The sequence below is a fragment of the Canis lupus genome, chromosome X (genome assembly GCF_048164855.1).
Source record: "Canis lupus baileyi chromosome X, mCanLup2.hap1, whole genome shotgun sequence".
In the NCBI taxonomy this organism is placed as follows: domain Eukaryota; kingdom Metazoa; phylum Chordata; class Mammalia; order Carnivora; family Canidae; genus Canis; species Canis lupus.
Window position 1 is genome coordinate 121,974,902 of NC_132876.1, and position 17,252 is coordinate 121,992,153.

General features: G+C 40.5%; 1 long non-coding RNA gene across 4 annotated transcripts in view; it reads left to right on the plus strand.

The window, feature by feature from the left end:
• The window catches only part of LOC140627570 (uncharacterized), a 42,222-nt gene that overhangs the window by 16,533 nt on the left and 8,437 nt on the right, over positions 1-17,252 (plus strand). Inside the window, exons 4-5 of one of the 4 annotated variants that reach the window (XR_012026243.1) lie at positions 1,570-1,657; positions 9,534-9,596. The exons of the other annotated variants lie outside the window; for them this stretch is intronic. This is a non-coding gene — a long non-coding RNA (uncharacterized lncRNA). The remainder of the gene's footprint in view (positions 1-1,569; positions 1,658-9,533; positions 9,597-17,252) is intronic. 4 annotated transcript variants of the gene reach the window in all.

Sequence of the window (17,252 nt, forward strand, 5' to 3'; positions counted from 1 at the left end):
TTTATTTATCACAAAACTTATAGAAAGCATATCAGTCCTGGGGATCCCTGGGTGGCCCAGAGGTTTAGCGCCTGCCTTCGGCCCAGGGCGTGATCCTGGAGACCCGGGATCAAGTCCCATGTCCAGCTCCCTGCATGGAGCCTTCCTCTCCCTCTGCCTGTGTCTCTGCCTCTCTCTCTCTCTCTCTGTGTGTGTCTCATGAATAAATAAATAAAATCTTTAAAAAAAAAAAGAAAGCACATCAGTCCTAATTATTTGTGAGAAATCTCCTGATAAGACTAGGTTTAGGTCATTTGCAAAAACAAAGAATAAAAAACAAACAAATCTGAGAATAAAATGAATGCTACCATCCCCAATTATGACCTGTAGGTACAATGGAATGCAAACTATTTGTGGCTTATACGGAACTTGCTTCATAAAATGATGCGATTCATGTTAAATATTTATGCATCATAAATGCTATTACTCGGTGATATGTTTCCACTGTGGATTACTAATAGAAATCAATTTCCGAGATGTCAGATTTCATCAACTTGCACAAGAGGAAAGTTCAGTTGACCCTTGAACAACGTGGGAGTCAGGGCTGCCGATGACCCACTCTGCAGGTTAAAATCTGTGTAAACTCTTGAGTCCCCCAAACTTAACTACTAATGGCCTACCCGTGACCAGATACGTTGCCAATAAAATAAACAGTCCACTGACATAAATTTTGGTGACACCTGCATGGCTCAGTGGTTGAGCATCTGACTTTGGCTCAGGGTGTGATCCTTGGGTCCTTGGATGGAGTTCCCCCGCCCCCCACACACACATTTTGTATGCTCTATGTATTATAAATTGTATTCTTACAATACAGTAAGCCAGAGAAAAGAAAACATGATTAAGAAAGAGAAAATACATTTATAGTGCTGCACTGCATTTACTGAAAAACAATCCACATGTAAGTGGCCCAAACCCATGTTGTTCGAGGGTCAATTGTATTCAGAGATTGAAACTTCCAGAAATGTAGTTCTTTAGAGGAATAAAGCACTGTTCTCGCCTCATGAAGCAGAATTCAGATCATGCCTTCTGCTTTCATTTCTTCTTTGGTCTGGTGTTTTTTGTATCCTCCACTGGGAATTTTATAAACCATGTGCTCTTCTGAGCATTTCAGGGCATCGGTTTCCTTTGATTTGTAGCTCGGTGAGCTAACAAAGGGTGGCTGGCAGGTGTGTTCCATTTACCACCTTGAAAACTGAACCTCAAGCATGGCCATCGAGGTGAGGAAACATCCTGACCATCCAAACGTGGATAGACTCCCTGGCCGTTACACATGATGATGTCAGTGCATATATGTGGAAATGGAAAAAAGATCCAGCATTAAAGGCTGAACAAAAAGCAAAAAATACAAAAAAAAAAAAATGAGTTTCATGGGAGATCCTGTTTTTGTAAATAAAAATTTATATGCATATTTAAAACCACGGAGGATGCCTCACTAGGAGTAGGTATCCCTGACTCATGAGATTCAAGATGACATTAATAGTATTTATAGTTTTGTGTTTCTATTTTCTATTTTTTGTACAATATCCACAGACAGAATTCTCCCCCATTATCTGTGATTTTGGTTGCCTGTGCTCAATAGCGTCCTGGAAGCTGATGCTCCTGCTTATGTATCGCAAAGGTCAGTTGCCTAACACTCAGGACACCTGTGTCCTTCACCTGTTCTCATCGCATCACATAGATGTTTTATCATCTCACATCATCACAAGAAGCATGAGTATGACACAATGAGATACTTTATCATTACTTACTCTTGTTAATCTCTTACTGTGACTAACTTATTAAACATTATCATAGGCATGTGTGAATGGGAAAAAAACATAGCATATATAGGATTTGCTACTACCCATGGTTTCAAGTGTCCACTGGAGGTCTTGGAACCAATCTCCTGTAGTTAAGGGGGGGACTCTTTTACGTTCTTTATTACAAAGATAAAAATACAAGCTTTCGTGTTTTGCATCAACAAGATCTAATGTGATACTGAAACATCCCAATGACCCTGACACAAAAGATACAGAAAAGAAAAGAATGAAAAATGACGTAGCCACGGGTGGCGGGGATCCAGTTTAGAAATATTTACACTCGGGTCACTGTCGCAAAGACTCTTCTGCAGAATAATATGAGCAGAGAAAGCAGGAGAGAAGCCAGAACTATATTAAAGCAATTCCTCGTGACCCTATGGAGTATAAAGTCATTTTTTAAAATGTTGCTTTAACTTAATCCATAAAGAATCCCCCGATATTCCTCATTGATAAGCAGTTATTCACATATATTGTCAATATTATCAGCATTCAGAATTATGGCAATTGTGTCTAGCTAAAACTCAAGGCTAAATGGCTGAGACACAGTGTTACTACATGTCTTCATTCCCAAGTAACTCAGAGCAGATGCTCTGGTTTAAAAACAAAGCTATCATTGCAAAAATAAAAGCAGCAACAAAAAGATCAGGATAGAATAAGAGACTTGGAGAAGATTTCCCTGAAACGGGTCCTAATCAATGCCACAGGGGCCTCTATAAATAGAACGAGAATTGCAAGGAGAGATGAAATAGATAAATTCTTGCATTTGCTCCAAAGGTTGTCAGTGTGATTGATAGTTACTGGAATATATAGTTTACGTTTGGTAAAGTAGTAATTTTATTGTAGTGATTATGAAAGCTTCAATTAAAATGGCATGCAATTATATTTAAGCCCATTTATAGAGTTTCTAGCCTGAAATCTTGCTCCTCCCTCCAAAACAAAACAAAAAAATAAAACTAACATCAAAGATAATAATCTTAGCTTCAGCGGTATCTTTGCTTATGAAACGCATGTAAGTAGGAAGAGGAAGGGAACATATTCTGAACATTTTCGATGAAAAATGACCGTCTCCTTTTTCCAAGACGCAAACTATCTTAGTATTTCTTCACATTCAATTGCATACATATTTGCATTATGGGAGTTTCATAGGTCCCATGCCCATCGCTTTGGGGTAATTCAGCTTTATGTTTATAAATTTATAAATTTATCTTTAGAAATCTGTCTTCAGAACACAATCACATCACTGACACAGCAAAGAGGGTAGAAGAATGTCAGACAGCTCATGGCCAAGGAAGAGATGCAGACAGAAGAGGAGCTGGAAAAGCTCTCAGATCCAGAGACAGCGTAGGTTTTGATTGACGGGGTGACATGGGAATGGTTGAACAGAGAGGGAAAGAGAAAGATTTCTGGGGATGCTTTATAGACATGTGAATATGGCATCACTGCCACTTTGGCAATGGACAGAACAAGCCCACCGTTGCCATTGGTGGCTGCGTGGTGTTTTTATTTGAGTTGACAGCACACAATGCAAATATGTAGATGAGAAGCACATGAGCTACCTGTGATATGGAGACATGATGTGTATGCCCTTGGAGATCATAGAATATTCTAGAACAGACCAGCTCCATAGTCTTTTGAATCACTCTGACCTTGGCGATCTGAACACAGAAGTACACGTTCTCCATTACTTCAGAGTCTAGAATTTATGAGGAAGTAGCCTTCTCATAAATTTTGTTGCACTGTATTTTCAAATTTCCCACAAATGGAGATCCCTACTTTGTGCCATTCTCCAGTGGACATCTAGAAAAACATGCTGTGGCCCCACAGAGCAAACATAAATGTACTCATTCACCATCCTTTTACCAAAGCGAGGCTTAACAATTTGACGCTATTATCGACACTCAAAGTGAAATACTCATTTTCGAAGACTTGGCAATGTCATTGTGAGCTTTCTTTCCTCTCGAGTATGTACGTATGTATGTATTCAATAGATTGGGGCGGGGGGGAAGCCATCCAGAGACTTGGTTCTCAGCCACATGCACGTGGAAATCACTCATGCTTTCTATATATATACACAGCCATCAGTTTAGTTTTGCTTACATGTGCTGAAGAGAAAACCACACTGATTAATTTTGAATCTGATATTGATAATAGGGCAAAGTCAGCTTTAGAGAGCCAAGGAATTAAATTGCAGCATGCCTTTTTCATAATTTTAAGGGGTCTCTCTAGACCATGGTAGCGAGGATCTGTGGTATCTACTGTTATTTGTTTTATTTAGGAAAAATTTGAGTTCATAGTCTCCACCATTGTACACATTCTAGTACGCCACCTGCTACACCAGCTGTTTGCAACAGAGACAACAGAGATGAAAAGCCCGCAGAAGTCAATTAATGCATAATGTTCTTTCCTTGCAAGATCAGTTACTAAATCTTACCGGTTTAGGTCTGATATAAAGCAGCCCATGCAAAATTCGGCTTCCCTCATGAGACCATGCATCATCAGAATATCCTATGGCTTCCATGGCTTAAAAATAATTCAGGAAAAGAGCACGGTCCAGAGAATCTTGTATTCGAAGTGTAAATAGTGTGCTCTTACCAAATACTTTTGGGATATTTATTATTTTAAACCGCTGCTTCTTTTTCTTCTTGTGACTTTGAAATGCTAAGCTTAAGAAACTCATCCATCTTAAATTAATCTGTGAATGTGACGTGGTTCAAACAAATGGACGGGAGTTTTGGCGTGACTTACCAAACTGAGTCTCACATTTTGGGGTTGAGAAATGTGCTGTGATAATTAAGAAAAAAAATATCTGAGACAGAAGTGTAAGGTATAAATATTGCTCCCTCAGATATTAATGGATCCTGCAATAGAAATAGTGGGTGAGTGAAGCAGAGAGAGAAATGTAACATTAAAGAGCAAAACTTAAAATCTCGAGGCAGATCCATGTGTATAAGGCATTTGTCATACATCAGAAGGTCAGATCCAATCAGTGAGCCGTTTCCATGAACACTGTTAGGACATTTGGCTGTCTACTGGGGTTTGGGGAATAGTATACAGACAGGTCTCCACCTGCACAAATAAAATTTTAAGCCTTAAAAACACAAAAGCTCCCTCAAAAAAACAAAAAAAAATGAGGAGAAAAGAATAATAATATCTTTATAGATTTGGAAGTGAAATAGCCTTCCTAAGCTTTACATGACAGCAGAGAATCATAAAATCATGATATTAGATATCAAAATTCATGGTATCAAGGACCATATTGACTCTGTAAAAGCCAGAAACCATAAACAAAGAAACAAAACCAAAATGGTTATTATCCCTCTCTTACCATTTCAACACACAAAAGGAGCAATGAGCCCATGTTAGTGGTTTTTTTTTAATGAGTGCTTTAAATAAGTAAGAAAATATATACTGATAAGATCATCAGACCACAAGACCACAATTATAAAATAAGAAAAAATGTATTCACGGTAAAGATTTAAATGATCAATGAACATAAACAAATGGCTAGTCACGCTAGTAATAAAAAAAGCAGATAAACACAGACACGAAACCAACTTTTTTTAGGTTTTACTGGCAAAATAAGAAAAAGAAAATATAAATTTTTGATTAGCAATGCGAGGATGTGGGCATTTACTCTTTATTTACTCATAGCAATGACTATGTTTTTTCTTGTAAAATAATTAGAACTACCCCTAAAACTGATACTATTTTGAATTAATTATTTATAATATGTATTTCAAGTATTTATAACATACATTGTTTTCATGACATTTCCTCACATGCTATGCCAGGTCCCAGAAATGTAGGTTTCTATGGTGCCACATCTATGAAACTCATCTTTATAACCCTTGGATGCAGTGTCAAGCTTAGAAAACCTGTAGCATCCACATCCCACTAGCTAATATAGGGAAGAGACAGCAGCTCAGCATCAGGGCCCGGGCATAGAGATCTAATCCTCCACATCTAGTGAAACCACTTCCTTATTTAGGTGAAGCGTCGGATGCCTATTTATCTTAGAATAAGCTATCGACTCTCATAAATGAATGAACATCCTAGTTTTTCCTGGAAGAGAGGCAATGTTACAGCTTAGCTAAAACGTAAACCGGTTGCATTTGAGGTTTTGCCAAGGATTGAGACCTCACATGCATCGTCATGCATTATTTATCACAAATTCACAAAGTTCATTCTGGGGGTGCACAATCCGTTCATTGTTCAAAAGCACTGCTTCTCAACCAGAGGTGTCCACGTGTATCTCTCCAAAGGCACAACTACAGCTCTCCTAAATGTGTGTGTAATGTTTGTGTGCGTGATGTGCGTGTCATGTGTCTATAACGTACGAGTGTAGTGCATTTATGTAATATGTGTGAAGTGTGTGTGTAAATCTATGTGTGTAAATCTGCACGTGTAATGAGTGTGACGCGTACATTTGTTATGTGTGTGAAGTCCGCGTGTAAGTGTGCGTGTGTAATATGTGTGGCTGAAGTACTGTGTAATGTGTACGTGCGTAATGTGTGTCAAGTATGCGTGTAATGTGTACATATGTGTACTTGCTACGGAATGTTGTGTGATGTGTACATGTATAGCGTATGTATGTGTCTATAGTGTGTGTGTGTGTGTGTTTGTCAGCATTTAGATGTTTGTTGACCCCCACTCTTCTAAAAGACACCTTGGAATGAATCATCTGTAGCGAAGCATATCCCGTATGAGTTTGGCCCTTGAATCATTTCATTCATGAGCCATGTTTTGTAGCTGTGACATCAGCTGGTGTGGGGAACATCGTGAGGGATGGCCCTCAGGACGCCAGTTCATACATGGTAGCTTCCTATTTCAGACATTCTTCGGTGAATTACACTATTTCCTCACGAGAACCCGTCATATTTCTGGACTCAGTTTCAAGAATGTGTGTCCTTCCTTTGTGTCAAGAGTTGACTTGCATCTTAAAACACTCGTGAACACTTGCAGATAACGCACGTGTGGTCCCAATACCTACCACCTGCTATCTTACTTTATTGATTTTGATTAAGCATGCTTTATTTACGAATATTTCCCCGTATGTTCTACTAAGCTTTCCTAAAATATCTATGCCTTGTAAAATATTTTAATACTCTGTCTAGATTATCTAGATTTTTAAATGTCTTATTAAAAGGCATCTTGAAGAGGAGTGTACAAATGGGTTTTTTTTAAAGATTTTATTTATTTATTTTGACAGAAAGAGAGAGAGAGCACAATCAGGGGGAGGGGTAGAGGAAGAGGGAGAAGCAGACTCTCCACTGAGCAGGGGGCCCAACACAGGGCTCCATCCCAAGACCCTGGGATCATGACCTGAGCTGAAGGAAGATGTTCAATCCAGGTGCTCCTGCATATGGATTTAAATGCATATTTGCTATTTGCCCCTCAAATGCAGAAGGGAGCTCCCAGCTTGCTTAGAGAGCTGGCTGACCCCAGGACCTCATGCTTTCTTGGCATGTCTACTGGGCAGGTGGAGAAGACCGTGTCTGCTCTACTCCTTCACCCTTCCACATGCTACAGAAAGAACAGGCAGGGTCATGTCTTGGCCATAGCATTGCGACCACATGCCTGTGTACAGTGGCAATCACTGGTCTTCCCTATTATTTTCTCCTGGAGATTCTTCTTGCTGCTCCCCGGTTCTCAGTAGAAGTTCCATTTGGTTTTGATTTAGCCAGAAGGACTCGATATCTTTAGAAATCTCTCGCTAAAGTCGAGTCCCAGTTGGGATGAATCTGAATCAGAGTGCTAGGAGCTCTTGAGAAAGGACTCACCCAAGCATCCGCATTGTACCAACTGCTAGCTGTCCAAACAGCCATCTGGCCCAGCTGGCATGTTGACCAGCTCCCGAGTATAAAGGGTGGAGAATCTGGCCAATGCTTCCAAGAGCAAGAGTGTTTTCAGATGAGTGTAGCAGAATCAGAGACAGAGACTCCTTTCCCTTCCCATGGGACAACAGAGTAAAGGAGAACCATCAGGAGAACAGGGCTGCACGTGACCCCATTGCAGCATCACTTTTGGCTTTGCCTCCACGGAGCTCATTCAGAGGCACGTGTCTTGCTATAGGGTGTCCAAAGAAGTCCATGGTGCCCCAGGAGGTGTAGCAGCAGAAGCCAGAACAGCACAGCACCCCTGCTGGGCTCTCTGGTTCTCTCTGTTGATGTCACCACAAAGCTGGACGGAGCATGCAGGCAGCGGCTGCCTCTTCAAGGTAACCCTGCGAGTTTTTGGAACAGTATAAGGGAATCATCCTCCTGTTGAACTACCGGCCAGTCCCTTCTGGAAGTGAAAGCTGAGCAAGGGCCCAAGGCTTATGGAGGGTGTGGTCTCAGGGGACTCTTGTCAGGGAGTGAGGGGAGCAGAATGGGCAGGGCAGAGGCCAAAGCATCCCAGCCTGGCCCCACGGGAACTCAGGAGTGTGGATTGCAGCTCAGGGTTTGTTCTGCTGGAGACGAGGGGTCTCAGTTCTTAGCGTTACATCAGTCAGCCATGGGGTGTAGGTGAAGAGAGGAAGTCCCTCAAGCTCGTGTGTGTCCGCAGCAACCCTTCGGAAAGGGGTAAGGGTGAGAACAGGGCGCGTCACCCATAACGGCATCTGGTTGCACCATCTGACTGTAGAGAAACAGATACTAAAAGAGCCTGTACTAGCCGTTAGGGACCCGCAAACAGGGGTGACAGGTGAGGATCTCCACCACGCATACAACAGGCGACAATGTGGTGCCAGTCTCCCCACTCACGTGTGTCTTCCTATCGACTCCACATTATTTTTCCTTTGTCTCTTTCATGCAACTTCTCAGATCCTGATTCCTAAGCAGTGATTCCCAGCTTTGCAATCAAGCTGAACATAAACAGACAAAAGCTGGGTGAGTGGGTGGGTGGGTAAGGCAATAAAGGGCTGAATGAGGACAGATAGAGGTGAGGCTGGGTCTGGTTTTTATTTTTTTAATTTTTAATTTTTTTAAGATTTTATTTATTAATTCATGAGAGACAGAGACACAGGCAGAGGGAGAAGCAGGCTCCACACAGGGAGCCTGACGTGCGACTCGATCCCGGGTCTCCAGGATCAGGCCCTGGGCTAAAGGCGGCGCTAAATTGCTGAGCCACCCGGGCTGCCCTGGATCTGCTTTTTGAAGATACTTCTTATGATGTTTGTAGAGCCTGGCGTTGCGTGGTCTCGGACAGGGGTGGGATTTCGAAGGAGGAAAGTAGAGTTGTTTGCCATTCATTCTCCGTTGCACCTCTCGGGGAAGTACTGTGCATCTGGCAGTTATGGATTAGCGGGCACACTCTTTGGAAAATAATTACTTGTGCCTTTGGGTGTGGGCATTAATTTCTTACTCTTGGGATCTGCTCCATTCTACATTTCAAATTAGACTGTGCTTTCTAACAGGGAAGTGTGTTTGCTTCCTGATCTCAATCTAGGGAGCTGGGGCGAGAAGCGCCCTGAGGGAGAGGGGACACTCCTGGTTGGATTCCAAGGGTTGGGTTTGGAAATATCATAATGCACGAGAGAAAAGATCACTTGAAAACAAACGTTTGGATGAGTTATTGGATGATGGAAACTCTTCATAACACAAAGAGCCAACATCCGTCTCTTCTGAACCAGTTAACACACCACCCACATGCTGCTTTCAGACACAGCGACGCTGGCCTAATTTATGTGCTCACCATTGTTCTTGCACATTTCAGAGATGAGACCCAACAGTCGCCAAATCGCTTGTTGAGGAGAAATTAGCAAATGGATCAAATGAGGTAATACATGAGACATTTTGCGGGACAACGGTTGTAAAGCATGCTATGTTATACATCCATTTGTATAAAATTATCTAGACTTTTTGAGGAGGAAAAAGGGTCTGATGAGAATTATTATGCCATTATCCATTTACCTATTGTCTATTTATCTTCCTATCTGCCTATCAATCTATCTTCCCACCTACCTACCTATCCAGCTATCATATCTGTGTGTCTATTTGCTAGCTAGCTATCTTGCTACCTACCTGCCTATCCAACTATCATATCTATCTATCTTCCTACCTACCTATCCATCTATCTATCATTATCTATCTATCTATCTATCTATCTATCTATCTATCTATCTATCTATCCATCCATCCATCCATGATATCTACCTACCTACATATCTACCTACCTATCTATCATCAATCTATCTGTCTCTCTCCAGGGATATATATATAGGTATATATTACATATATGCAGTATATATATGTGTGTGTGTGCATGCATATTTGTGTTTGTGAGAATACACACATGCACGCACAAAGGGAAATTAGTAAATATAAGGTAAGGGCAGCCTTCTCCAGCACATTCCTACCAGGTAAGAACTTTGCGCCTCTATCAGATAAAAGAATATAAACACCAAGTCTAGGTAAATGGAAAGAACCACTTACAAGACCATCCCCCATCTTTCTGATATGTGTGCATGCAGGTATGTTTTACAAGTGACTCGTATCTATCGGTAGTTACCATATTAGAAATTAGAACTAAGACTTTTTTAAAGTTTTCATCATGTATTCAGTTTTATTTTATTTTTTAAATTGTATTTATTTATTTATTCATGAGAGACATGGAGAGAGAGGCAGAGGCAGAGCATAGACAGAGGGAGAAGCAGGCTCCTCACAGGGAGCCTGATGCAGGACTCGATCCCTGGACCCAAGATCACGCTGTGAGCCAAAAGCAGATGCTCAACTGCTGAGCCATCCTGGTGTTCCGTGTATTCAGTTTTAAATCACAAAAAATAAATGCAGTGTCTGTTTTAAAAAATGGAAGAATTTGGGGGGCACCTGGGTGACTCTTGATCTTACCTCAGGTCTTGATCTCAGGTTCATGAGTTCGAGCCCCACTTAACATGGAGCCTACTTAAAAAATAAAAAAATAGTAATTTTAAAAAATTAAATAATTTTTAGAAATAAGTATGCTTTCAAAATAAACTAATTTTTTTTAATTAATAAATTAAGTAAGTAATTACTTAATTTTTTAAAAAAAAATTTAAGTCAAGTCCCATTGTTTTTATGAAGAGTTTCAACTTAGTGGAACCTCAGGTGCGCTCGGACCATTTTTCTAGCAGTCCCCCTGTTTTGCGTTGGATAGAGCACCGCTTCAAGGACTGGGTGATCCTCAGTTGCATGAAAATCGGCTGGAAGCTGCATGTGATTGGAGAGATTTTGCCAACTGAAGGGACTTACACTTAAATCGGGGGCATGCGTTGTCAATGGGGACATGTAAATAGCAGTATCTGTTTCTGTTTTCTCTCCACTTGTCCGTTTTCCTAGGGAGAAATAGCTGAACCCCAGCTGTTAGCAAGCTTAGAATCCAGTGTGGAAAGTGGGCTGTGCTTCTCAACATGCGGTGTGTAGACTTTCCCTTAATGCTCTCATTTTCTATCTGACTCCACCCTGCCCACTAGCTGCAGCTGGCGTCTGGAAGAACGGAGCCCCTCCGAGAGAGACGTGATTTCCAGTGGGTGCTCTGCTAGGTCCAGGAGGAGGCGATTCTCAAGCCTTGAGCAGGGGTTGGGGGATTTTGTTTTTCAGGATAGCCCTGCTTTATCCCCACCTGGGACCTCACCACCAGAGGCTTCTTGTACCACCAGTTCCCAAGTATTTCTGGCATTTGGGGCCCAGAGTTGTCCTATTTCTTGGTTTTACTCCCCTGAGGATGAGATGTTCCAAGCTTCTCTGATCTGGATACATTGGGATTCATCCATCTGCTTCCCAGCTTATGTTACTTTGTTGAAATCTTGAACATGTGGTCATCTGCTCTCCTATTTCTGTCTCGAAAAATTTTGCCTCTTACCGACACATTTTTTTTTTGTCTTCTTAGTGGGTTTATGGGAAATAACAGTTTTCAACTTGCTATGTTTAACGAGGTATCTGCAAATGCACTCATACTCAAAGTAGCCCGTGCTGGGCAACAGTGTATTTGCCATTAGCTACTTGCATAATCAATTAATTAACGTAGTCAATCACATCATGAATATGCATTAACTACTTTGTGACATACACGAATGTGCTTCTTTGCCGTATCTTTTCATTCTCTTCCCTTCCCTGGGGATGTCCACCCTTTATCCTCCATGAACACAGTGCAAAGGTAGCAATAGGAATGATTGAGTTGGAGTCAGTGAAGAGTTGGATGAGGGCACATTGCATCTGAAAGAAAAAAAATATTGGCTGCACAAGTTCAACACGGTGCAGATGTAGACTCATTCTTCCAGACGTGGTTATGTGCCACCTTCACTCTGAAGCCACACAGATGTTCTGTTGCGTTATGTTCCATTGCTACTGCCTTCTCACCCCTAACTGAACGTTTATAAAGTTGGGCATCACGTGTGTGTCTACCTATTGGCCTCTGAGAAAGAACGATCAACATTTCGAGCTTCCTCTAATCTGTTGAACAACTTCAAACCCTTGTCATCCTTTAGACCTGATATTTAAAGGCAGTCCAGTTATACTGCCGATTGAAATAGTTTAACCAAGCAACACTGTTGCATGTATAAGAAAAACATCTTTTTCTCTACTCTAGACCAGCATCAACAGCACATTTCGTTTTTTAAAAAATCTCCTTCTGCATACCTGATACCATACCGGCATGACATCCCAAACATTTACCTACCTGTCCTACCTACACGAATATTTGCAGACTTGACATTGCCAATATCAATTGCAGAAGCAAGAAGTTACAAAGCGTACAATTTGAATCTTGTTTCTGAAATTAGAATATGTCTGAACTGCAGTCGGTTTTTAAAATAGATCTCCCACAATGGAACATTCAGACTCCAAAAATTTTAGGGATGATTGTCTTTACATAAATATGCATTATGTTCCTTATATCATGCAATGTGGCTATCACATGCATGTTGAAGCGTAAGATTCCTATTGTAAAACTCCTTTTATTTAAGTGTAACCACAGAAACATAGGCGATAATAAATTATTTGAGAAGAGAAACACAGTTGACCCTTGAACAACATGGATCTGACCCGTGTGGGTCCATTTATATGTGGATATCTTTTCTATAAATATAGTACAGTACTATAAATGCATTTTCTCCTCCCTATGATTTTCTTAACATTTTCTTTAGCTAACTTTATTGTAAGAATATAGTGTGCTATCATATGATATGCAAGTTATATGTTAATTGGCTGTTATTGGTAAGGCTTCTGGTCAACAGTAGGCTATTACTAGTCAAGTTTTGGGGGAGTCAAAGTTATACATAGGGTTTTGGCTGAATGAGGGGGGGTCAGTGGCCCTGCCCCATCATTGATCAAATGTCAACCGTACACAGGAGAATTCCTTTCACCACTGTAAGATACAGACTGTATTTAAAGCTAGATTTGGATTGTGTAGAATTCAGACTGGTAGTGAAAAGCAAAACAAAATCCCACTTACTCAGTGTGCTTGAACATAAAAGAATAGTGTCTATCACCATTAAGCAGGTGGGGATATTTTCCTCTACATACTACATAGTTGGACTACGGGACTACATAGTCTTGGATGGCATCAGAAGGCAAGGATTCTTCCGCCTTCTTCCACCTCCGGCATATTTTCATGACTTAAGATAGACCCGTAACCTCTGGTTAGATCTGGGTGGATCTTTAAGCACCCAGGACATTGTGGTCAGGACATTTCCTGGATATGAGTCAGACAACTGTCAATCCCAGGAGGTGCGGAGAAATGTAGCCTGTGCTCCCACTGGCCAGGGCTGGACAAAGAATTCAGTTCATTAACTGAAGAAGAAGACTGACATGGATATTGAGGACAGTCTAGCAGTCTCGGCTCTGTGGTGGAAGGGAGGTATTGTTGATCATTTCTAAATGGAAAAGCACAAGCTTCTCTTGAATAAATACAGATCAGAAACGTGAACAAGATGTGAATCTGTCGTCTTCCTAATGAAAGGAGGTTTTCCTAATACTCTTGTTTCCTTTCCCTGTTTAGTTTTATTGATTGATTTCATCCACATCCACCATAATAATTGAAGTCAGCAAAGGTATCAATGAATATGATTTGGGGAGCATAGAAAGGCTCATTAAGCGCATATCTCAGCAATGCCATAAAAATTGTTACCTAAAAATAATCTTCAAATTACAAAACATTCTCTAGAGAGTGGAGTGATTGGCTAACCACACACGTAAGGAATGTCAACTGCATTATTTCTCAGTTACTAGATTTCTGTGGGATTTCTGTGTTTTTGTTTTGTGTCTTCTCGTAGATGGCTGTGTGCCTGTTACATTTTGAATGTTATGTAAACAACCATGGGGCTGCTGAAATTCTTACGTTAAAAACTGATCAAGAAAACATACTTTGAGGAAATTTGAAAGCAGAAGCACACAGGGTAGATGAAGTTGTGAAGGTCAAACCGGATGTAGGTAGACAAATTAAGATTATGAACATGTGAACCAGAAGATTGGCAGGTAAAATGGATCAAAGTAAGAGCATGCACGTGGTCCTGCATTGGACATTTATGAGGCTATACAGATCTTTTGCTCCAAATTCAGCATCAGAGGGAGACTGATTATTCCTTGTCCTCAACCACCAGAAACACTACAACCGGTCTCAAAAGCACCGTGATCTTTCAACGTCAGCCTCGCATCATGAATGATGGTCCTGAAACTTACCCAGTCACCGAGCCCTGTGCCTTGGAAAGCAAGCCAGTCATTGACCAACCTCACACCAGAAACCATGTTTCCACATTAAAATCAAATCGCCCCATAAAAATGCCATTTCAAAAATTGCCAGAACTGACCTTCACTGTTCCCAGATATTGGGCAGTTTGCTTGCTTCATGGACATGTTAACCCATCAGCAGATACACTTAGTCTTGAGAAGTTTGTTTTTTTTTTTTTCCCCAGACACTGAATGGTAGCCTCTTGCTCCAAACTAGTTTTGATTTGTAGTCACTTGCAGAACAAATGCCCTTATTAGATTATTTAGAGTTTGAAGGCATGCATTCCTGCCACTCATCTGCCTGCCTTCCCTCTGCTTCGATATGACACAGCTAACACACATTTTCAAAGCCACCAGTGTTGGGATCTATAGTCCATTGCACTGGCTCTTAAAATTCTTGTGAAGCCAGTGCAGCCATACCAACAGATCTAAACTCTCCAGATTCTGGACAATCTATGAAAAAAAAAATTATATATTTGTCTCTGTCCACATGGACAGCTCTGAATATACTTACTTGCTCCCCACTGATAGTTTAGTCTCCTTTTACCTAGTATAGCCTGAAATGAAGTGGGAAACTATCCGTGGCACCATAACCTGGTAGACAAGAAAGCTGAATACTTAGGGCAGCACAAGATCATTATGTTTTAAAAATAGTTATTTATTTATTTGAAAGAGAGAGCATGAGTGGGGCGAGGGGCAGAAGGAGAGAGAGAAAAAAATCCCAAGCAGACAATGAGCTGAGCACGGAGCCCACCGTGGGGCTCAGTCTAACGACTCTGAGATCATGACCTGAGCCAAAATCAAGACTCAGACGCTCAACTGACTGAGGCACCCAGGTGCCCCGGAATTATTTTGATATTATGTAATCCAAGAGGGTTTCCATTTTAGTGTGTAGTTTACAGACGGCAACAGGATTAACCATGATTCTTTTTATTGGTGTAGCCCATAACTCTCTGTATAGAGCCCCTTGCCTTTTCTGACATTCCTAAGAGACATACTACTTATTACTATTACAAGCGACCTAGAATTTCCTATGTACGATTTAAAAAGTAAAAGTGCTCGAAATCTATGTGGGGTTTGGGGGGCATAAGTGCTTTATTGAACAGATAGTAGTTTTCAGTGTCCAGAAGCGAGTTCTGGCTATATATTTTTACAGTTTTTATAACAACTCATAACACATTCAAAGAGCTACATTTCAAGTTCTTCCACTAGAAATGGAAAAAATTGTACCTTCAATTCTGCTTTTATATATTGTATATTCTAACATATTTGTATGTGGGTGTCCTTAAGTTCTACACATTTATTACACATATATGTGTACATATGTATTGCAGACATACATATGTATATACGTGTGTGCTTTTAATATGTGTGTGTTCTTGATATGTAAATATTTAGAAATGTTATATATAATTTATACTCCTGGAAGCAGTAAACTGACTTTTGGGTTAAAACTGGGAGCCTTAATAATGCAACATGAGTTGTATATAATATAGGCATCCCATCTATCTATTTATCTATAATTCTTTTTTAAAAAAATATTTAAATTATTTATTCATGAGAGACACAGAGAGAGGCAGAGACACAGGCAGAGGGAGAAGCAGGATCCCTGCGGGGAACCCGATGCGGAACTTGATCCCAGGGACCTTCGCCCTGAACCTAAGGCAGACACTCAACCACTGAACCACCCAGGCGTCCCTATTTATCCATAATTCTGTAGATATGTATATATAGGTAGATATGAATATGTTCATATGAATATATACATATATACATATGAATATATATGTATACATATATTCATGTGTGTATATATATACACACACACTCTATATGTATATATGTGTATGTGTGCCGTTTAGAAATCTCTCTCTATATATACACATACATGCACACATCTCCAACAAGTTGAGAAATAACTTTTATTTTTTTATTTTAAATATATCACAGAGACAATAGCATGAGTAGCTAAAGAGATGCATGGCTTGTTTTAAAAACAGGTTTGCAAAACACTATCTTTCAAGTTTTGATCTGATTGGATTCTCTCTGGCAGGTCATTACCTTGTCATGTTGCATTCCCTGCAAAATCGGATCCGAAGCATTTGAGGAGACATACAAGTTTAGTGGGAAATTATTTTTCATACAAGTATATATGACTGTGGGGACCCTTAACGCACCTGAGTGGTTTTGACGTTATACCTACAAATATGCAAAGGCAGCGCCTTCATGCGAATGCGATTGGACAGTCTTCCTCAATTGGTGGCCTCAATCCTTTTGTGTCACAAAAAGATCTCCGTGCCTGTGACGTGGAACAGGATTCCTATTGTAACCTACAAAACAATATTATTCCCGTGAGGTTGAGCCAGAAGTGCTCTCAAGCCATCATCCTGGCTGACCTGTTTCTGATTTGGGAAAGAAAGAACGATTGCAAGCTCCTCTTCCTTAGCAAGCATAATTAACTACTGGGTGTTTCCAGAATTTTCCCCATATTTCTCAAAAACTTTTTAAAAGATTTTATTTATTTATTTATTTATTTATTTATTTATTTATTTATTCAACCACTGATCCACCCAGACGTCCCTTTCCATATTTCTCAAATTAACCAGCACCACCTAACGACCTCATGAGCCAATGGTTCTTATGGTCCCATCTTTTCCATTTCCCTTGTAATGAGACTGTCCATCCCAAGGACCCTCTCCTCTTGAGTCTTGTCAAGAAGTCTTTAGAAAAC